This window comes from Leucoraja erinacea, chromosome 24, assembly GCF_028641065.1.
Source record: "Leucoraja erinacea ecotype New England chromosome 24, Leri_hhj_1, whole genome shotgun sequence".
Taxonomy (NCBI): domain Eukaryota; kingdom Metazoa; phylum Chordata; class Chondrichthyes; order Rajiformes; family Rajidae; genus Leucoraja; species Leucoraja erinaceus.
In genome coordinates this window covers 20,811,365-20,835,322 of record NC_073400.1, presented here as the reverse complement: position 1 = coordinate 20,835,322, position 23,958 = coordinate 20,811,365, and the positions used below count along the sequence as shown (strand labels likewise).

General features: G+C 42.7%; 3 long non-coding RNA genes across 3 annotated transcripts in view; all 3 read right to left on the bottom strand.

Annotated features, from left to right (window-relative positions):
* Positions 1-23,958, bottom strand: part of LOC129708758 (uncharacterized) — a 121,943-nt gene that overhangs the window by 91,090 nt on the left and 6,895 nt on the right. The gene's annotated exons all lie outside the window — the stretch shown is intronic.
* On the bottom strand, positions 953-5,609 carry LOC129708764 (uncharacterized). The gene is made up of 3 exons (XR_008725413.1): positions 5,581-5,609; positions 3,537-3,563; positions 953-983 (listed from the first exon to the last, which is right to left on the bottom strand). It is a non-coding gene; the product is annotated as an uncharacterized LOC129708764 (long non-coding RNA).
* LOC129708759 (uncharacterized) lies at positions 9,949-17,847 on the bottom strand. The gene is made up of 5 exons (XR_008725408.1): positions 17,812-17,847; positions 17,458-17,484; positions 16,787-16,822; positions 14,045-14,071; positions 9,949-9,985 (listed from the first exon to the last, which is right to left on the bottom strand). It is a non-coding gene; the product is annotated as an uncharacterized LOC129708759 (long non-coding RNA).

Below are 23,958 nucleotides of genomic sequence, written 5' to 3'. Positions count from 1 at the left end.
ATTTGAGCTACATATATTTGAGCTATATTGAGGTGTGCGCACCTCAGTACAGGCAGATCGTAAATGTGCGAACATAACCATATAACCATATAACAATTACAGCACGGAAACAGGCCATCTCGACCCTTCTAGTCCGTGCCGAACACATAATCTCCCCTAGTCCCATATACCTGCGCCCAGACCATAACCCTCCATTCCCTTCCGATCCATATAACTATCCAATTTATTTTTAAATGATAAAAACGAACCTGCCTCCACCACCTTCACTGGAAGCTCATTCCACACAGCTACCACTCTCTGAGTAAAGAAGTTCCCCCTCATGTTACCCCTAAACTTCAGTCCCTTAATTCTCATGTCATGTCCCCTTGTTTGAATCTTCCCTACTCTCAGTGGGAAAAGCTTTTCCACGTCAACTCTGTCTATCCCTCTCATCATTTTAAAAACCTATATCAAGTCCCCCCTTAACCTTCTGTGCTCCAAAGAATAAAGCCCTAACTTGTTCTACCTTTCTCTGTAACTTAGTTGCTGAAACCCAGGCAACATTCTAGTAAATCTCCTCTGTACTCTCTCTATTTTATTGACATCCTTCCTATAATTAGGCGACCAAAATTGTACACCATACTCCAGAATTGGCCTCACCAATGCCTTGTACAATTTTAACATTACATCCCAACTTCTATACTCAATGCTCTGATTTATAAAGGCCAGCACACCAAAAGCTTTCTTTACCACCCTATCTACATGAGATTCCACTTTCAGGGAACCGTGCACACTTATTCCCAGATCCCTCTGTTCACCTACATTCTTCAATTCCCTACCATTTACCATGTACGTCCTATTTTGATTTGTCCTGCCAAGATGTAGCCAACATGAGGAAAAGGAGTAGGTAGTACCTGCAGGAATCCCTTCTCCATTACAACGACCTCCTTATTGCATATTTTCAGCTTAGTGCTTACCGAATTCTTTCATCTTCTGCTGCAATTCTTGTGTCACAGAAAATAAAACAGAATGGAAATAATAATTTAGTCACTTAAGATTTACTCGAGGTTTTTCTTCCAAATCGCTGCAAATCTTTTATTGCACACAGGTAGACGGTTTTTGATCGCGGAAAACCATTCGTCCGAAGGAAATGCCGTACCACGACGAAGTATCCCGTTTAATTTCAGACACTCGATGTGGTCCCTATTATTGATGTGAAATGTAAAAATGTCGCATTTATTTCTCTTAGAATCTATGGCTTGTGCCACAGAAGGAGATCTCACGGCGACCGCTGCGCTCGCGTAGATGGGGATTTCCCAACGACCGCTGCGAAGCCGTGCTGGAGCGGTCCACGCAGCCGGCGCGGAGCCGGTCAAATCCGGACCCGGCCGCGGACCGCCGCGATCAATGTCGATCCCGGCGGCCGAAGTGACCTCCCAGAAAGAGGATGAACCGGACATGGACGGTCAATGACCGACGAGATCATCGAACGGTCCCGATGGCCGGCGAGAGCAAAGGCCCCGTCGACCACCCAGAGCGAAGTCCTAAAGGCCACGTGTGGGACAAGCTCGGCGACCCGAAGGCCGGGGAGTCGAGGTGGGAGCCGATGACAACGAAGAATGCCAAGTGTGGGCAGCTAGAAGAGAGACTGGGATATTACCTGCAGCTCTGTCAAGTCCGGCAGCAGGAGGCGCCCCTGAACACAGATGCCGTCGGTATAGGAGGGGGACGTCAGGTTGGGCTTACCTAGCGTACATTTATCGGGGCGCTCTTGAATTTCAAACACGTTTTATGTTTTTTGTTTTAATTGTATTCAAACGGACCCAAAATTGTGGCAAATGTATATTTATGGTAGTGCAATAAAATTTCACTGCGCTGGGCGTATGTGACAATGAAGAACTAGTATACCATGGATGAATTGGTCACTTTAATCCATTTAATGGATAGTTAGGTGTTTTTACATTCAGAATGAATGGTATGAAAACTGAGAAGGAGTTACTAGGATATGAGAAGAGGAATGGGTTAAATGGATGCCTGCGAAAGTTGGAAATGTATAGATTGGGCGGAATTATTTAAACGAGAAATAATATTATAGAAAACAACAAAGACATGCTTTCTTGAAATTGCTCCGCGTATCCGCCGAACTCACCATCAGAAACACATCCCTGTGGGAAATTGCCATGCTGTTTCTAAGAAGCTAATTGAGCTGAAGGATTTGTCCCCCAGACTGTATAACGCAATGGCTCTTTAACTTGACTGAGCAGACATCAATTATTTTTTTTTTAATATTGCAATAATGCCTTTAGTTTACTAATGGCGATAGCCCGATGCACTCTATTTATAAATGACGCTGTTAATTACGTAAATTACTTAAACAAATGTACACGGAGTGTTGGGAGAAAGACATCCAAAAGCTTCAAATACATTTAGAAAATTAACATTAAAAATGCTGAGGAACTAAGCGGGTCAGCCAACATGTATGATGGGACAGGGACAAACGAGGATTTTAGCCTAAACCTTCTTTAACATGAACGCGTTTTGTTTTTTTGTTCAGGTGCCCATATAAATATAAACCAAAAAAAATGAAACTGTTTCAAAAATGTATTCTCTTTTTATGCACAGCGAAAGTTTTTAATTGTAATTTGGAACTGAATGAATTCAGTATATCAAAGGGTGTATCAACAGATCACAGGGCGATAGAGAGCAAAGTGATTTAATTTCGTTTTCCTTCATTTTGTAAATTTAATTAATCGGTTCCGCAAAATAAAACATCGCTCTTTAAAATGGCAACTACAATACATACAATTAAATTCTGGAGGCGACAGGTGACATAAATACAGTTTCTTGGTTCTGTACATCGTTTCATTTTACGAAATGCACCATTTATCAGATTTTTTTTCAGATTCCGGCCGCAGGCTATCCGACCAGTCCAATTTCCAGCTGTACTTTTTTTAGTCGTTTTCAACCACTATTCATTGAGAGACACAGTTGTACTTCTATTGGAGATCTATTGAAGATAATAATGCAACGATACCTCTTCGCACGGAGGAATTTGTTGGCATCAGACTCATTATTTTGGAAACTTTATATACTCTTTCCCGCAACTTGAAGAATCACGAACGCGGTGGAACGACCTGTGGCAAATGATCAGCGAATTCGATGCGCAGAAATATGATCTTTACAGTGTTGCTATTTGTGTAACCCACAGATCCTTGTTGCGCATCACCTATCCTAAATCGGCATTGAACACATTGCTAGTTAAATACGTTTGAAGATGATGGACTTTCCATCTTACATATTTTAATATCAAACCGAACGGGGGGGGGGGGGGGGGGGGGGGGGGGGGGGGGGCTTGTTACTGCCTTCGGTTGCATATTTATAGCGGGTTTCAACAGTTCAATGAGAACCTGTCTTTTTTCTAAAGTTTATTTTCCGCTATCCTTAATCCTGAACAATTCTAGCTTGGCATAATTATACGACCTTAAATGATCATGTGTTAAACAGCTAGAAGTAAATGTAGTGGATAATTAGCAAACACAATTAATCACTTGTAGTACCTGAGTTTTTATTTTCAAGCTCTAATTCTGCAAAGAAGAGATTCATGATGAACTAGTCCCTTGTATTAATGGCTGGAGTGATCTCGTACCGCCAGAGCGTTGGCGTTGTCAAAGAAAATGATATTTCCCCCCTTCAGGTTGAACCTATGTCCTGTGGAATGGTAACCAATTCGCCTTCATGTTATATACAAACACTAAGCAATAATCTCCAACGCATATTATGTATTCTCATTAAAGATTAATTTTTAATGAAGTAGTAGAAACAACTACCGTGGATAGGGGAGAACCAGTGGATGTGGGGCATCGCGACTTCCAGAAGGCTTTCGACAAGGTCCCACATAAGAGATTAGTATACAATCTCTTAGTATACAAACTTAAAGCACAAGGCATTGGGGGTTCAGTATTGATGTGGATAGAGAACTGGCTGGCAAACAGGAAGCAAAGAGTAGGAGTAAACGGGTCCTTTTCACAATGGCAGGCAGTGACTAGTGGGGTACCCCAAGGCTCAGTACTGGGACCCCAGCTATTTACAATATATATTAATGATCTGGATGAGGGAATTGAAGGCAATATCTCCAAGTTTGCGGATGACACTAAGCTGGGGGGGCAGTGTTAGCTGTGAGGAGGATGTTAGGAGACTGCAGGGTGACTTGGATAGGCTGGGTGAGTGGGCAAATGTTTGGCAGATGCAGTATAATGTGGATAAATGTGAGGTTATCCATTTTGGTGGCAAAAACAGGAAAGCAGACTATTATCTAAATGGTGGCCGATTGGGAAAGGGGGAGATGCAGCGAGACCTGGGTGTCATGGTACACCAGTCATTGAAGGTAGGCATGCAGGTGCAGCAGGCAGTAAAGAAAGCGAATGGTATGTTAGTTTTCATTGCAAAAGGATTTGAGTATAGGAGCAGAGAGGTTCTACTGCAGTTGTACAGGGTCTTGGTGAGACTACACCTGGAGTATTGCGTACAGTTTTGGTCTCCAAATCTGAGGAAGGACATTATTGCCATAGAGGGAGTGCAGAGACGGTTAACAGAAGCTGCAAAAAAATATTAAGACAAAATATTTGACAATGAATACTGATTCCGCCTTTCATAATTTGAATAGTTTAATTTGATCGCTTTAAATGGTCCGCCCCACTTATTTTGTTAAGACATCTGATTGAAGGGAATTATCCAAATAGAAGCTTTAGAAATAGAATTGAATTATCAGGCAAAATAATTTATGAACAGCCAAATAAGATTGACGTTCCAGTGGAACTCCCCAGATTATGCTGCTTTCTTGCCCTCTGTTCCACCTTGCCTTAATTTGCCAAACATGCCCTCAAAATTTGGGAAGGAAGGAGGGAGGAAGGAAGGAGGGAAGGAAGGAAGGAAGGAAGGAAGGAAGGAAGGAAGGAAGGAAGGAAAAGAAAGAAAGAAAGTAAGAAAGAAATAAAGAAAGAAAGGAAGGAAGGAAGGAAGGGAAGGAAGGAAGGAAGGAAGGATGGAAGGAAGGAAGGAAGGAAGGAAGGAAGGAAGGAAGGAAGGAAGGAAGGAAGGAAGGAAGGGAAGGGAAGGAAGGAAAGGAAGGAAAAGGAAGGAGGTAGGACGGAAGGTAGGAACGAAGGAAGGAAGGAAGGAAGGAAGGAAGGAAGGAAGGAAGGAAGGAAGGAAGGAAGGAAGGAAGGAAGGAAGGAAGGAAGGAAGGAAGGAAGGGAAGGAAGGAAGGAAGGAAGGAAGAAAGAAAGAAAGGTAGGAAGGAAGGAAGGAAGGAAGGAAGGAAGGAAGGAAGAAAGAAAGAAAGAAAGAAAGAAGAAATAAAGAAAGGAAGGAAGGAGGGAGGGAGGAAGGAGGGAGGGAGGGAGGGAGGGAGGAGGGAGGAGGGAGGGAGGAAAGGAGGGAGGGAGGGAAGGAAGGAAGGAAGGAAGGAAGGAAGGAAGGAAGGAAGGAAGGAAGGAAGGAAGGAAGGAAGGAAGGAAGGAAGGAAGGAAGGAAGGAAGGAAGGAAGGAAGGAAGGAAGGATCAACGTACGCACCATTCGCCATTGAGTTATGCGTCACTTACTGTTTTTTTGATGTTGATCCTCCATATCTGACGAATAAGATAAAGGATGGGTTGGACTGTCTACAAGCAAATGTTTGACACCGTATGCAGCAAGTCTCCAACTGTTTGCCAACAAGTTAAGTGTTTAATCATATCACACTGTTTTGGTTGTGGACAGCAGCAGCAATGTGGCAGGTTTGGCGCAGATCTTTGTTTTCGCCAGAATATATATAAACATCTTTGAACTGTTAGGAAAATTGAATACTGCGGTTGTTGTGCAAGGCAGCCATCGCATGTGACGACGGTCATATTATCTGCAATTGCCTAATACGCATTTCATTTCCGTTGAGAATGCACTGAGTGCTATTGTATGTCCCGGTTGATATGACTCGTGATCTTCTGAATCACAAGGATTATATTTTCTTTGTTTTCATGCCAATTAGCCAATACACGCACCAAGTGACAGATTATCTCGATGCCCACATTTTAGTGTTTGAACCCAATGAAATGTCAACTCGATACCTTTACTTTTTGCTTTCATTTTCTTTCCTGTGAACAAGCAAACGAGACAAAAACAAATCGTGTTTTTGTTGGGAAATTGAAATTAAGAACCTTGACTGGAAGGGTTTGTTGGTTTGATAACACCGAAATCATACATGTAGGTCTCTACTGATCGACCTGGGTGATCTGTGCAGAATGGCCTGCTTCCACACTGTATTCTATCATTCAGCTATGTTTTTGCAATTTTGTCATCAGACTTTATGCATGGTACGTAATGCATGTCGCAACTCTGCAGCAGTAAGTTTTTCTCTCGACATCGGTTTATCGCAGCGGAGCACATGGCATCAAGAATCCTCACATTTTTATTTCTGGCTATGTATAGCAAATAAGTGGGTTTTCAGTGTTGCCATTTACGTCATGGTACGTCTCCCAAAAGTGGTTGTCCGTTTTGTGCTTCCAATTGTGCTTCAAACGACTGCTCAACCTCTGGAAAACTCATCCTTTTTGCAGTTCCACCAGTGATGGTCTGGAAACATAATTCACACTAAACTAGCTTTGCTCACGATTATAACGATGTCTGTTTAAACGGGCTACGTGTAATAGTTGAAAATAACACTTGGCGAATATCTTATTTTGAAGATACTACAGAGAAACGTTAATGGACAACTCGAACTGACAGAATTCAGCGACGAACCGAGCTGATATTTTCCACATGGACGTCTTGCATTGTAGCCCTTCAAGCATTTTACATTGAATTGTCATATGCTCTACAGCGGATGCCGCAGTGGTACAACCGAATTAACTGGATGATGGCATTGTTAAACAAAATAGGAGAAGAAAATTAAATGTGTTGCAAAGGTACTTGTCGGTCTTGCGAATGCAACAAACGGCAGTGACGGCCATCATTGGGGATTTCTAAGGCGGAGCTTGATAGATTGTTGATAAGTCAATTGTTATGGAGCGAAGGCATGAGAATGGAGAGGGAAATATAGATCAATCATGGTTGAATGGTGAGTAGACTCGATGGGCCGAATGGCCTAATTCTGCTCCAAATACATTAATTTGTGTATATTCATCAACCGACTCCAACTGATCCAGAACGCAGCCGCTGACTCATCACCCACACCAAATCCTGGCATCACATCACTCCAGTCCTCAAACAACTTCACTGGCTTCCCATCTCCCACCGGATCACCTACAAAATCCTGGTCCTCACCTACAAAGCCCTCCACCATCTGGCCCCCCATATCTCACTGACCTCCTCTCCCCCTACCAACCCTCGCGGTCCCTCAGATCCACATCAACCGGTCTCCGCTCCATCCACAAATCCAACCTCCGCAGTTTTTGGGACAGAGCCTTCTCCATGGCAGCTCCCAGGCTCTGGAACTCCCTCCCCCAACTGATCCGCAATTCCGTGTCCCTCACCATCTTCCAGTCCCGCCTCAAGACCCATCTCTTCACCTCTGCCTATCCTTAGCCCCACGTCCCCATCCCTTTTCATCTGTGCTTGAATTGCCTCATATTGTGTTTTGAATTGAATTCTGTCTTTAATTTGTGTACTATTTCTCTACTATTTATTTCATTCCGCTTACATGTTTTCCTCTACTTGCTAAATTGTTGTAAGGTGTCCTTGAGACTCTTGAAAGGCGCCCATAAATAAAATGTATTATTATTATTATTATTATTATCATTATTATTATTATTATTATTATTATTATTATTATTATTATTATTATTATTATTATTATTATTATTATATTACTTCATTGAAATTCGTGTAATGGGTAGACACACTGTTAGTACTGTTAGGCATATATACCCAAGCATTTAATCTATTGTTCGGAATAGCCTGAGATCAAATGCTCACGGCCACTACAGCTCAGGTCTAGCCGAATATTTTTTGGAATGTGGCTGCACTACTACGCGAGGAAGGACTGTCGGAGGGAGACTGTCAGACCAGAAAATGCGGGACGCACGTTACTTCGCGTTTTAGTCATTGTTAAATGTAACATTCAATGTAACGTTTTTCTTTGTTGACGATTAATTTTGAATATTTTATCGATGATTAAGTTTGCTGTATTCCATTCCCGAATACCACGATATTTTGTCTGTTGTTGCATAGTCTTCGCTAGCATGTGAGCTGTCAGCAACAATATAAAAGTCCAATTTTCGGTGTTTGGTGAAGAAGTGGAATTTTTTATTGTGATTCAGCGGCGACTCTATATCGTTTAATGATTTTTCGTGGTAGTATGTTCATTAAACCAGGGAACTGACAGGATAAACATATAGCGACTTCATTGCCTGTGTCATTTAGAAATAGGGAGCTGGTTCGTGGACGATATGGGTTTGGAATCACGAAACATTTATTTAAAACAGTACATTATCAACAAACATATAGCGCCACGCAATTTAAAAAAATCTCACAGAAGGAGGCCCCCCTCGGTCATGACTGGCCATGGGTGATGCATACCAGTTTGCAGGTGATTCGTGGTCGGATGCAAGCCTGGGCGATGTCGTATGGAGGACAGGCTGCTGCCCATGCAGCACGTCCCCCACTCCACGTCGCTGATCGATCCAAAGGAACAGCAGTGCCGTTTCAATTTGGCACCATCGCCGTCGCAGAGCTGCCAGAGCGAGATTGCAGACATCGACGAACTGCCTTTAGAGGCTCCGACTGTGGATTTTTTAGAGGTTTTCTCAATGAGCCATTCACATGACTGGATATGGCCACAAGGCAGTGGTGGTTTTAAATCAGAGTTTCCCCTCTCCTAGGCCGACCAGCCCCCATCTGCCCGAGACTCAGGTGAGCGGGAGCGTCTAATTTCCCGTGCAGGTCTATTGCACCTGCCCACTGCCCTTCTCACAGTAATAGTAATGAAATTCACTTACCAGCATGATTTCCGCACAAAGTCCATTCATGAGAAAGGTTGCGCCAAACTTTCAGTAGATGGGAGCGGTAGGACTGCAAGCCCTTTATCTGAGGGGTATCGTTTTCACACAAATATTGGTGGGTATATGGAACAAGCTGCCCCCACTACCTCATCTGGCAGCTTGTTCCATATACCCACCAACCTTTGTGTGAAAACTATACCACTCAGAATCGTCTTAAATCCTTTGCCCTTCACCTTAATCTTATGTTCTCTGGTGCCCGATTCACATACTCTAGGCAAGTTACTTTATGCATCCACCCGATCTATTCCTCTCAAGATTTTATAGACCTCAATAAGTTCACACCTCATCCTCCTGCGCTCCAAGTATTAGAGTCCCAGCCCACTCAACTTCTCCGTATAGCTCAAACCCTTTACGCGGGCAACATCCTTGTAAATCTTCTCTGCACTCTTTTCTGCTTGACTGCATTTTTCCTCTAACATTGTGCCCAGCACACAACACACTAAATGCGGCATCACCAACTGTTAATAGAACTGCAGCATGCCCTCCCAACTGTTACAGTCAATACTCTGACTGATGAAGGCCAATATTCCGTACTCATTTATTCTCACAGTCGCACTCAATCTAAGTTGATTGTTCTTTCGCTGGTAAGCTTGATAAACGCTCTTATTTTATTGCGGTATTTTATTACCAGGCGGAAAAAAGAAAAGTAAATAAAACACTAAAGACCAACGCATTGTTAAATGCTTCACACAAGCAGAAATGATTTATTACAATGTGTTGGAACGCGATAGGTCCTAAAAGCGCATTATTCTATTCTTAATGTCAAGTGACATACACACGAAAATCCGTAAAGGAACATGCTCGACATGTTTAATTCGCAATAGCTAAACGACAAGGTTCAAAGCATACTCGTGCGTCAGACTTAAATCCTTGTTATAGTCTTAGCAAAGGATATGACGAATATATTAGTGTAGTTAAATGCGATAGTTATTTTTACCGATATCATCCAGGGCCACTTCGGATTTTAATAACTCTGAAATTAGGGAAAGAGAAGGTTTAGTACTTAACCATTAAATATAATTATTCATCTTACCCACGCTTAGCAATTGTTGTTGTCCTGGGATTAGCGACGTTCAAAAATATTTCCAACAATGTGAGGTTTTGCGTTTTATGTAAGGGGAAATATATAGTTAATGGCATGCCTCTTAACGGTACTGGTAAACAGAACAATTTTGGTGTCAAAATCAATAACTTCTCGAAGTGACATCATGTGACGTTAGAGTGCTGAATAAGCATATGGCATGCTTAATCTCATATGTGGTGACATTGTATATAAGTCAGGAGCTCAGTATTCAACTTTATATGAACTTGGTTAGGCCTCATTTGGATTATTCAGTGCAGTTCCGGTCGACCCATTATAGGAAGAATGCAGAGACATTGCAAAATGTGGAGATTATTAACTGCAAGGAGAGGTTTGACGGACTGGAAATATATCAACACTATCGAACAATTTCTGCAAATAAGCCTTAACATGGAAGGCAAGATTTATTTCAGTGTGATGGCAAAAAAACTTACATAGTATCTGAATGAAAACAATTAATTGTCAATCCAAAAGGCTGGCAGAGCAGGCTTCTCGGGATGCCTTGAAACGTCTTCACCGGCGGGGAGGATGGGGTTCATTTTCCCACACAAGCCATCGGTGACTGGGCAATCTGAACCCAAGCACCAAGTTTAAGCGGCCGAAGGTGCGCAACCCTCGGAACATCCCACACTCTCCCATGGTCACCCTCCGCGAGCTGTGGGTCGGGTGGAGCGGAGGTGTTGGACAATGTTCATCCCTCCATAGTGATGCGATGGACGTGGGGGTCTGGACCAATCGCTGACAAGTCCCGCCCCAAGGCAACGTCATGTCCGTTATTTGATTTTTCTGTTGAGCGGCATTCGGTTCATTGACTTGTAGGCGGCGCCGCCTTTCGGGTAGGTGGCGTTTTGGCTGAGCGGCCATTCGGTTAGTTCTCTGTTTGGCGACGCAGCCTTTCGGTTAGTTGGCTTTTAGGCGTCCCGCCCTTTCGCTTAGCTTCGGCTTCTCATTAGTCGGCGCCACGTCCGGGTACCGCCTTGAACATACCAAATCCAGCCTGGATGGCATCCAAATCCAGACTGCTAAGAAAGAACGAAATAATCTGCATATCTTGTTCCTCGCCCTGGCCAACGACTATGGATCAGTTCTTCATTCGCTACTGTGGACTGCTTTTGAACTCAGTCAGGTGCCGGCAAAAATAACAAATCTGGTAAAAAAAAACTACTTCCCGGATCTGCAATTTTATCTCACAACTTCAAACTTTACCACAGCGTGGCAACTACTGGAAGTAGGCATCCTGGCGGGTTGCACCTGGCACCTGTCGGACTGCACGAAAATGGCAAATTGGAATTATCCATTGCAGGTCTTGTGGGAGAGTTCAAATGCACTAAAGCAAGGTTGGTCATGACCCTCACTGAATCTGAAGATACTGCTATTCGAACAGCGGCCCCCCGCTGAGGCGGCGGCGGCTCGACTCGGAGCTGAGGCGGCAGGACTCGGAGCTGAGGGGCGGGACTCGGAGCTGAGGCAGCGGCGGCCCGACTCGGACCGGAGACGGCATTCCGGCTTTCGGCAGCGGAGCTGAGGCGGCGGCGACATCACTTGGGAGGTCCGCTGGACTGGAGGCGGCATCTTCTGCCTGGATCGCCTCAGCGCAGAGGGAGAGCAAGGAGGGAAGAGACAAAGATTAAGACTTTTGCCTCCATCACAGTGAGGAGGTGCTTGGTGAACTCACTATGGTGGTGTTAATTTGTGTGTATTGTATGTTTTGTTATTTATTATTATTGTGTATGACTGCAGGCAGGGCGAGGGAGAAGGAGAGGGGTAAGGAGTGGGAGATAAAGAGGGGGAGAAGAGGAGAGAGGGATGGGGAGAGAGGTGTGGGGAAGGGGGAGATGGGTTACCGCCATGAGGTACCACCTCCAGTTTAAATTCCATTTGGAATATTTTGGAGGACCAATAAACCAAGAACCAAGAACCAAGATCTGAAGCCTGCCAAGTCTGCTCTTCATTTCCGGGATGTCTGGCCAAGTCCCACACGGGAGAGCCGGGCTCGGCTCAGGCTCGTCCCATAAGCTCCTCAATGGCACAAAGCAACACCAGAGCAGAAGAGACGGCTCGTGGTGGAGCACGTGAGGAAACGGGAGGAGGCAGACCGTCACGCCAAGGCCATCTCAAAGGTCAAGCTGGGTCAATGGACTAACTGGGAGAGCCTGGAAAAGAGGAAACTCAGCTAGTGTGGCATCTCGCAAATGGAGGGATCTCGGCTTAGTTTTGCCATCAGGGTCATTTATCATGTTCTACCATCTCCCCAGAACCTGATACAGTGGTTCGGAGAAGACCCAGCCTGCTCCCTTTGCCAAGCACCTGCATCACTAGGCACATTTCAACAGGATGCACTACGAGCCTCGCCCAAGGGCGTTACACTTGGCGGCTTAACCAAGTTCTCAGACAGCTGGCATCAATCCTGGAACAGAGGCGAACGATCACAAATGTTTCCCCACAAACATCGGCAGGAAATGTCCACTTCATAACACTTCTACCAGCAGACCAACCTCCATAGCACCAGATAAGATCAAAGGATGCATGCATTCTGCAGCCTGCTCGGGATTGGAAAATGGAAGTGGACTTGGAAAGAAATTAGTGTTTCCCCCAGATATTGTGCTTACAACACTCCGGCCAGACATCGTCCTGTGTTCCACAACAGTCAAGTTGGTATATGCTGTGGATTGACAGTTCCATGGGAAGATGCTGTTGAAGAAGCCGTCAAGTCTTCAAGTCGTTATCAAATTCTGCAGAAAAAAGCAGCAAATGGCTTTGGATCAAAATAAAAGATAACAATTGGGCTGCAAGTTGAAGACAGGTGGGTATGGATTGAGGGGGGTGCACCTGGGACTCCAGGAGTCACAATTGAGCCCTCTGGAGACGTTGTGGGCTTATTGATGAAACCTCAACGACGGAGGGTGCCCAGCTAATGTAACCCCGATTACGTACCTACCCTACCTTTCACCACTACAATCCCACTGCTAATATCAAGAGTGCCGACGTATTACAGGGATTGAAACATCAAGTCCTATTAGTTCTATCGTGGACCTACGGAGGTTGCCGGTAGATCTGGTAAAAGTATATACAATTAATTGAAACATTGATAGGTCAGAAACGTTTTTGTTCCGTGGATAAAAATATCAAATATTGGAGAGCATAACATTAAGGTAACAAGGCCAACGTTAAAAGGAGAAGATGTGCGGGGCAAAGTCATTACACAGATAACGTTGAGTGGCTGATGGGCATCGTGTCTGAGGCAAATGCCATAGTGGCATTCAAGAGACTTTTGAATAGGCATAGTGATATGTACGAAGTTATAAGGACTACGTGTCGATAGATAATAGTTGGTTTGGCATCATGTTCGGCACAAACATTGGGGACTGAAGGGCGTCGTATTATGCTGTATCGTTCTATGTTCCATACTATGTGTTACACAAACTAATTGCTGTGATCAGTTGAATGACCCAGCGTGGATAGAGGACGATGAACAACACAGGTCTCTGTAGATGTTCGGCTTCAGGGTGATCGGAAAGATCAGACATGTTATCTGTTCTCTGAGCATGATGCTTGGGAGAGCAAAGGGCCATTCACTGTACTATGAAGCACACGCATTATTGTGTACCATTTCAAATGGTCTACAACAATGTGACACTCTGTGCTCTCAAACGTACGTCATTTTAGTGATTTTCTTCAAATGTGTAGGGATAAGAGAAGGAACTCTCTTTGTGTGTTAATTTAGTGTTCTGATAATTGTATTAACAACACGGTTAAACCACCTGGCAGAAAGTTGCCACCCTCCACCTCCGCTTTTTTTTAAAACTCGTATTAACTGTTTCTATGGACACCAGATAAGTGGACAAAGAAGGGAAAACTACGACAATGTTCACTAATGATTAAAAAAAACATGATATATGTTCTACCCCGAGCAAATATTTCCGCAAAAGAGTAAAACGCCGTAACAGCCACCTTTGTTTTTCTCTTTTATTTTTTCATCTGTTAAAAAAGACATACATTATCATTTAAATTATTAACCTTGTTAGAATATGTTTCAAATTAATAGGCTGAATTTGGCTTGATTTCATTTGCGTTTAGTATTTTCTGATTTCGTTTGATTACATACAAATAAAGTATTTTGCGGTGCCTTGCTACGCGTATTAATAATAATCTGAAAAGTAAACATAAATTAAATGGTGAAATCCCATAGTGATTTTGCTGTGGTAAAACATTATTATTCGGTAAATTTGTCCAATGTTATATTTCGCTACTAATTTACACGTGTGCAAAATACCTCATTTTCCAATTAAACTATCAATCGCAGTCAGTTCCCTAACCATTGCACATCCAACAATATTTCAAATAAATATCATATTAAGCTTGGCCGATAAGGTGTATTGAATGCAAATTTTGCCGATTCATGCTCACGTTGAAAGCCAAGCACTAGATATATGGTTAATGTCGCTTTCAGAACTGTTCAGTTATAGTCCGTGGGCCGAGGTGCTTTTTCGTTTCATTTCGTGACCTACATCACAAAGCTACCTGTATTTACAACATATTGTGTAAAAATATTATAGATATTGTCAATCACGTTTGACAATGAGCCAATCGACCAATCACGCGCGTTGTTTCAGGCTGCCAGTCAGTGTGGTTCAGAAAAATGGGGAACGCACAGGATCTACCCTCACCTATTAACTCGGCGAGTTCAGGAGCCGGTGTAACCGCAGACCTCTGCGGCAGTCTCACACCGTTCACCTCTGGTCGGACTCTTGACAAAGTTTCACCTTCTGGACTTGTAGCAAAATACACCTTTTGTTCACCAGCTTCCACTCCCCTTAGACCCCTCAGACTGAAATTCCAGCGGTGAAGTGTTACACACACCCTGTAATTGGTGTAATAGTATTCAAAGTTCCCATTCGAGTCTCGGCGCTACCACAGAACCCTCTATATAAAATAGACCGCCGCACGGAATGCAGCTCCCCATCGAGTAATATACTGCACCCTATTATTGAGCACAAGAGGGTGCTGTTAATTGGTGTAATTAGCATAATTAATTAATGTACACAATTTTGCACTGTCAAGTTATGCATTCTTTCTCAATGATTGTTTATCTAAATATGTGCCCAATTGCAAGTAAATAATAGAGATGGGTCACAAAAGTTAAAATCTAGACACATTTTGGATGTTCGGCCCACGGTCTATTTAATAAAATATTCAGAACGAATATAGTCCCCTTTGGCGGAGAAATGCCGACTGTTTCAAATGGCTTGATCGGGTGTCACATCATTCGATGGAGTTTCGAAATATTAGACCGTACATAGATCAATGCTAAAGGGAGGATTAGGTGCCGACCACTTGCCTGCATACGACATACATTCAGCTTCGTTCCATCGCTAGTTCTACACGATGTGATTTAATTCCACAAAGCTGCACAATGTAAACATGCTTCTCTCATTTTAAACTGATACCGCACCTATTACGTCAAGTACTTCAAAATGAAGCAATAGATGCAAGTAAGATGCATTGGAAATAGTTAATATCTCTCTGTGGATTTACATCATTCACGTGTATTGAACGACGTGAACGTGGTTGACCCGTAACCAGCACTGAGATTATATTTTAAATAGGGTTTTATTTTAATGGTCTGTTGACCGGTCTGGTCACCCAGTATTGCAGACTATTACTTTACTTCATTGTTGATTATTGCAAACCATGTGTGCGCCATCAATGCGCCAGTACGGCTGCATCCAGTAACAGTAACATTATTCCCTTGGCAATTAAACACGCGTGATTATTGCTTCTAGATTGATGGTTTGTTTGTCTCATTATTTCCGAATAACTACAAATATTTTACTTACTAACTTCGCTCAGGTGTCAACTGGATACCAAGGTAGACGTATTATACGGCTTAGATAATAGGTGCAGCATTTTATATGCAACTAAATCTTATTCCCATCGACATTGTTCGATGTTTTTCGAAGATTGTTTTGTTGGGATAGCAAGATGAAGGCGCTTCCATAATGACGGATATCAATCTTTCGAAGGTTGTTTTGTTGGGATAGCACGACTGAAGGCGCTTCCATAATGACGGAAATCAGGCAACAGTATAATTGAGAGAGGATTCTCATCATATGGGATGGAGAAACAGTGCATGGAATGTACCAGATCCAAGCATCGAAAAAGGAGAGACAGGTTAAGTATATTATTTTAGCAAGTACGAAAACAAAGCGAGAGGGGGACAGACAGAAACAGAGAGAGTGCAAATGAAACAATATACGAGTATATCAATTCTGGCCTATCTTCATTAACAATGTCAAATATTTGCTGTGCAGTAATTCTGCAAAATAAAAGGCACATTTTCAATATGTTTCGGTTATTAATTATGTTGTTTCCTTTAATATTTTAGTGAAATCCCCAAATGTTCGTGCGAATGAGACTCAAATTAAATTCTGAAAAGGAGAGCGAGGCAATACAGATTGGGGAAATGAACCGAAAATAATTGGGCTGAGAGCTAATGTTTCGAATATTTCATTATGATACGAATTTATGCATTCTTCAGTTTTCCTTTGTTTTCTAGACGGAACTATTTCCCATAACACGGCAATGTAATATTCACGTGAACATTTGCAAGCGGTTTGCGTAGCATGACGTCTCGATAGTCAGAAAGATATATTGGTATTTTGATTGCTTCCGGTAAATTAATGAATTTCTCACCCAAATCTTCGAATATATCTTCACATTGCTGCAGTTCTACAAGGCAGAAAGAATGTTATAATTTTCACACAAAAACATGGTGTGATCGATAACTCAGCGGGACAGGGAGCATATCTAGATGACATTCATGGTCAGCGTTTCGGGCCTTCTTCAGACTGACTCTGGTAGATGGATGAATGTGGAAAAAGACGTGAGGGCTGGACAACTCTGGCAAGTGATAGATGGATTCAGGTGATGGATAGTTGTGAATGACGGATGGGTTTACACACGCTAGAGGTTAAAAGGAGACAATGGGTGCAAGAAAAGGACAGAAGAGTGACCTGTCAAGCCAGAAGGAGGGGAATGAATGGAAGTCGGTAAGGAAGGGAAAATGCCTGGGTCGTGGAACATAATGGCGGGCATGAACTGTTGGTATGTGACCAACTGATCATTGCCATTTTCCATTTTATTAAATAATATCCAGCATTTGAACAATCTGATTTCCATTCATATTTAAAGTCAATTTACTACCTACGAAATTTTGTCACGCTGCGTGGGTATTTCCAATTTTTTGGTTGGCTGATTGGTGGACAGTCAGGAATGACAGTGGAGAATTGTACTGGAAATGTTAAAGGTTATTCAATGTTTATGAAATTACACAGCCAGTTGATATAGTAACTTTATCATTGTACCTTTGACTCGCTGTTTCAGTGTTCGGTCTAATAGGAGAAAATATATAACGATATCTTACTCCACGATTTAGGAAACGAGGAAACAAATATATCATATTTTGCTTTCCTTGTATGACGTGATAGTGGCACAGCTGGTAGAGTTGCTGCCACATCGCGCCAGAGACCTGTGGTCGATCCGGTCTTCAAATGTTGTTTGGTCGCGTTCGCACTTTCTTCCTGTGATCGCGTTGGTTTTCTCAGTGTGCTCTGGATTACTCCAATATCACAAAGACGTGCCCAGCTGAAGGTTAGTTGTCCTTCGTCCAAATAATAACATTTGGAAAGAAATGGTCTCAGAAATAATTCTAGACATACCCAGATCTCTGAGAGATTCTTCACTAATGCTGAGCTCTGCAAACAGAAAGCAATAACAATTTAAAAAATAATAACATAATTTCGTTGTTTTACAGAGAACTATTGCGTTCATTGAATCCTCTTCAGCATTTTTCAGTAAAAAGTCAGCAGTTGAATCGCATCTTCAAATGTATTATATTATGGTATAGGGGACGTTTTTGGTCGGAACCCTGCTTCAGATTAAAAGAAGAGGGGAGGGAACAGGTGGTAGGAAATGGACGTAAAAAGGAAGGGTCTGCAACAGATGACGAAGGAAGGATAGAGCGATTAATGGCCCATTGTTGGCTGGGGAAGAGGTGATAAAGCAGCGATACAATGATGCGAACAGCGGAGTCAGTCGGACGACGAGCGTGGGGAAGGAAGGAGAGAGTGAATGCAGTTGTTGCTTCAAATTCGTGATATCAACGTTCATCCCGCTGGGTTGTAAATTGCCCAAGCGAAAAACTTCTGTTCCTCCAATTAGCGCGTGCCCTCACCCTGACAGTGGTGGAGGCCTAGGAGACAAATATCAGCATAGGAACAGGAAGGGGATTCTATAAAATGATTGTAATCCAGACACAGCCCGTCTTTGCTCACCTGTTGCCAGCCCTGCTTTGCACTTGCCTTCGCCTACCTCCAGTCCCCACACTCTACTTTCAGTCTGAATAAGTGCCCAACCAGAAAATGCATATAACTTTTTTATGCCATTAAGCTGACTGACCAGTTGCTAACTGAATGACTGATCCCAGCACGTTGTGGCTATCATCGGTATAAACCAATATCTGCAGTCCCTGTGTATATCCATTACTCTATAATTGCCTTGGTAGTTGACAGAGAGTGTATACCGGGATTTTGTTATGCTTATTTTGGAAATTGTCGTTTCCAAAATAAGAAGTGTTTCATAGAACATTAACATAGTAATGTTTCTCGCACATGTACCTCACATTCTCTTAATTTGTCTTGCACTAACTTCAGGAACAGCTTTATTGTCACTTTAATGATTTTGTGAATAAATAAATGTCCAATATCTCATTACGGACATTGTTGGTGCTGAATGTTATCCCTTATTTTAAAAGGCCAACACATTTGCATTTTTTCATTGTACTGAATATTGATACTGAAACAACGGCACATGTTTACAAAACGTACAGGTAATATGAAATTGCCGATACAAAACATGGGAAAATACGTGGTTTTCGTTAGCTGCTAATCCAACGGAAGCAGGAACCGGTAATCATTTCATTGTATATGTACGTGCTATATTGCGCACTTTCATTGGCAGACATTACCTCACTAACGAGGGAAACAGCAATAATTGTGCACGCCAGCTCTTTGAATTCATTACATTATAAGCCCCGTACCTTTTTCTTTTGCTGTTAAATTCTCCTCTGTTAATTGGGCATACACGTGCAGTAGAAATCAGTCAGTAACAAATTCAAATTCATCTTAATTCATATTCACGTTCATGCTATTAGCAGGTAGGCGTCCACGGATCAGTATGGAAATATATTTTTAACTTAGACTATTTTAAACGGTGATGTAACTGGATCGGAAATAATAGTTGTTCTAATGAAAAAAAAACACCAAAACAAAAAGGAAATTGCAAAGCGGTAGCAGAAAAAGAATTACTAAACCATATATACATGGTGCCCGCAGAGTATTTGATCAAGTTTTGTGCGGTTACGCATTGGTCCATAGCGATGTAATTAAGCAATTTTCACTGTTGTTAACAGGATGAGCGTTAGTATCATTCAAACAACCGCAAACAATGTTGGGGACCAATATCACTACCAATTTTGCCACTATAATTTTTCTTGTTGTATTTCACCCTAATACTTATTTAGGCATCCCCAATATTTTTGATTTAAGAACATAACGTTTTGAAATATATATTTTCAAGGTGGAAAACCACAGCTCCGAAGATTTCAGTTACATCACCGGTCCGACTCGCCCACTTTAATTATCCTGTTAGCCAGTGCAATACATATTTTACAATCTTGTGATTCAGCTTCTTGGAAATCTAAACACTACAATTCAGTAGCTAAAGCCATGCGCACTACAGTACCGTCGAGGGAATTAGATTTATACACAGTCCTAACATAAATGATTTTTACTTAGTTCATGTGCCAAGTTAATATGTGAAAGCGCGGAAATATCACAACAGTCATTACAGTCGTGTAATATATAATAATCTGTCGACATAATCGATGTTGGGACACATTCACGGGCCTACCATCGCCTATCAACGTCGTCACCTGGTTAAGAGAAAATCGATCGAGGTCGTTACATAGGGTCTGCCATGAACTTAGTATGTTCACTAGCCCGAATGAACCAATTGTCTTCCAAATGTTAGCAAGCCCTTGTCCTAAGATTCTTCTCCAATAACTTCCGAGTTAGTAACGTGAGGCTCCTCGGTCTATAATTTCCTGGATAGACTCCCCTTCACCATTCAAACAAATAAGCAATATTTGATACATTTCATTCCTTCTGGCTCACGTTCGGGCTGCCGAAGATGCATAGATTGTTGTCTTTAAAGTTGTTACCTACTTGCCTGCCTCTCACCACAACGTGCGTTAAATCGTATCAGGAACTGTGGAATTATCAACCAAATGTCTCTCTACAGCCCCCGGACAACCAGCCCCATCATATCACATTGCCGTAGTATGCCCCACAATGGTCTTACGCTCTTCCATATCCTTCCTTTTCGTGAATACAGGTGCAAATTACACATTTACTACCTAGTTTACATCCTGTATAGCCAATAAATTCCCTTCCGCGTTGTTGAGCGGTCCCCCATTTTCCTTGCATGCACCTGTTTTTTTTTTTTTATTCGTACAAAGAGCATTGTCATTTTCATTAATCAGACTCGCCAAAAGCTTTCATCGATCCTCTTTGGCCCTTCTAATTGTCGGCGTGTTTTCTTCCTTGCACGATTTATATTCCTCAAATGCCCTGTCTGGTCTAATGTTTCTAAAACTTGCATACGTCCTTCTTCTTTTCTGACTAAACTTGCAAGGTCTTTGCCATCCTTTTAATTCCAGCTAACAAGGGCATGCCCGTCGTGAACACGGATCAGCTTGCTTTGAAAAGACTCCCACGCGTCAGCTATATCGTCTTAGCCAAAAAACTGCTCCCAATGTACATTCCCTGTCAACTGCCTAATATTACTGAAAACCACCAAACCACAACTTAGTACCTTCGGCCAAGACCGAATATGACCATTAGTTGGTTCTACAGAACATATTTACCTGTACTTCTAGATCCGTCTAATCGACTACTTTACCCCAGAGACCCGCCATAAATTCTGAAGGTCCTGCCGTAATTTGACTTCCAAAATGCATCACCTCGCATTTATCTGTATTAAACTTCATCAAACATTCCTCAGCCCACCCATTCACCTGATCAAACCCAGCTGTATTTTGGTAGCTATCTTCGGTATCTACGATACCTGGTTGCCGGAAAACGTCGGTACGCTTTACTTAGCTCTGGACTGATCTGAGGTAACAGTCAAAGGAGAACAATTGTTTAAAATTAGCTGTTATTGGATTAACTCGCCAGCTCCTCGACAGTCTCATCTTTAAACCCAGGGTGTTCCAGCCAGCGAAGAGAGAGAGAGATAATGCAAGGGGGAGAGGAAGCAGGGGAGGAAGAGAAAGTGGAAGAAAGAAAGGAAGACAATCCCGAAAATCGCCGGATATCAGCCTCCAGTGCGACTGAGCTGCTCGGGTGCAGCTAGAATTTGCCAACGTCTTCTCACAGCCCCCACGTGTATCAAGATCTTCTTGTCCTTACCCTCCTTAACTATACATAAGCCATATTATGCGAGTTCCCCGCCCGCATATATGTTACAGTGTGGCCAATGTCGACGGCATCACCTCCGCGAGTAGAATGTAGGGCTGTTGGAAGGAAATTGCGAATTGTTTAAACAGAAAATGCTTACCCATGTTTTCTAAGGTTTCCTCACATTTTATCCGTTCTGAAATTTAAAAAAGTGTATGTCGCTGTACAGCATATGAATTTCGACTGAAAATGCGTACAACGCGTGAAGATCCTTGAACTATGTTGCAGCGAATTTTCAGAGACAAGGCGTGGCGCTCCTCCCAGGCATTTTCTGCCCAACAAAATGGAAGCTTCGGGGTGTGCACATTTGGTCATGGTGCTGCTTGGAGTGACAGCCATTGCCATGCTGTCTATAGATACTGTTTCAGGTTTTCTGCGTTTAAAAAAAAATTACCTACTACGTTGCACTCATGTGTGCTAACTCATCATTAAGTGCAGCGTTGGATTAGGTTAAGTATTTTGGCCGCGGATTAACTATATTTTATTGTTTTCGTGGACGATGTCTGAGAAAGAAGGGAAGAGAAGGATAATTCAGGGAAGAGTGACGGAAGAGAAACGTCCACGATTTGGTGGCTTCATAACGCAAACCAATTTAGAGCAGCATCCGCGATCCAGCTCGGTGGGAAATCAAATAGCAACCATTGTAGAAGGTCGTGGACAGAGTGAACGAATCTAAGAATAAAAATAGAATGCAGCTGATTGGAATCTGGATAGAGAAAGGGGGACGAAAACAAATTCACACTCCATCAGTCAGCAATTTCTACAGGAGAAAGGTTGAGTGTGGACCAGTTCATAGGGCGCACCGCTACTATACCACAATAAAGAAACATGGAATATCGCTATCTCTTCGGCACAAGTGGTGGGAAGCAAGATGGCAGCCTACAGGGGAACATAACAAGAAGGGGTGACGAGCAGATAGAACTAGCTGAAAAGGGGATTAATAAAAGGAGATGGAGAATGTAGGAGAAGATAGAAGGTGGTCCCGGGAAGCGTTAGTCGACTCGTTAACATATTGGGCTTCATGGAAGAATATGAACGTCCATGGTGAAAGGGTTCTCTTTTTGTACTGGAGACCTGTGATTTAGTATGTTTTTGCGAATTAGAGCTGGACCTTTTGCTGCTTGTGGATTTGGATGAGAATTTCTAATGCATGATTGCAATTTTTCAGTGACATGAAAGATGGCGGCTTCGTCGATGACGGATACGGTTTACTTAAAATTGCAGCAGGATCTTCATCGCTTTGGCAGGTTTTGGTTGAGAGATGGTTAAAATGAGTTAATACAGGTAAGTGCGAGGCCTTGTTTTTGGAAAGGCAAATGCAGGGCACGCCTACACAGTGACTAGGAGGGTTTCTGAGTGGCGTTTTAGAACACAGGGATCAGCAGCACAGGTCAACTTCTCAACACAAAGGCGATGGGGTATATAGAAGACCCTTCCAGCGGAGGTAGTTGAACATATACTAAATAACATAAGCATTTAGCCACAGCAGGATGATGACATGAACCAGAGACATAGGTTTAAGATGCGGGGGAATATTTAATAGGGACTAATGGACAATTCTTGTTTTGCACAACAGTGTTTGGTACATGGAACCTCTGCCAGAGGAGACGTATAAAATCAGAAGGGTTAAAAGACATTTTGGACAACTACCATGGTCGGAGAGTTTCCAGGTGATATTGGGCACAAAGAAAGCACTTGGAACTTAGTGGAGATGATGGTGTGGGCAATCGGTCCAAAGGGCTTGCTTCCTACGTTGTATTACTTTGTCATTACTCCTCTCTCAATCCATGTGGGAAGATTACCTGTTAAGGAACAGAGATTGATGGTGGGTTATCGCGGTGGGCGGATATGTTTTACTGACTTTTTCTTAAAATTTCCATAGGCGTTGATTTGTAATATAACAGAGCGGTACGTGCTTCCAATCTTCACGTGGCCATGCATGGTCGTAGGCAATGTCAAATATCTAGGACAGACAAGTGGATGCGGGCCTGGGAGTGGAGGAAATGTGACATGCAGACCGAAAGCCTGAACGTCTGTTTGCCGTAAGAGCAGAGTAATTAGTTTCAACAAGTTTGACAAGGCCCATATCACAAGCAAAGTTTTTTTTGGTTGGAAGAAGTGTGGATTAAAGTTTCATTCAACCATTAAGGCCTCTTTAAAATCCATAGATATGCTTGGGGAGTAGTTTACTGGATAGACATAAGGATTGCCTTCGTTGGCATGGGAAAAATTAATGCAAGGATAAGGTGAAGGGTTTATGGACGGGAAAGAGGAAACATGGAATCCGGC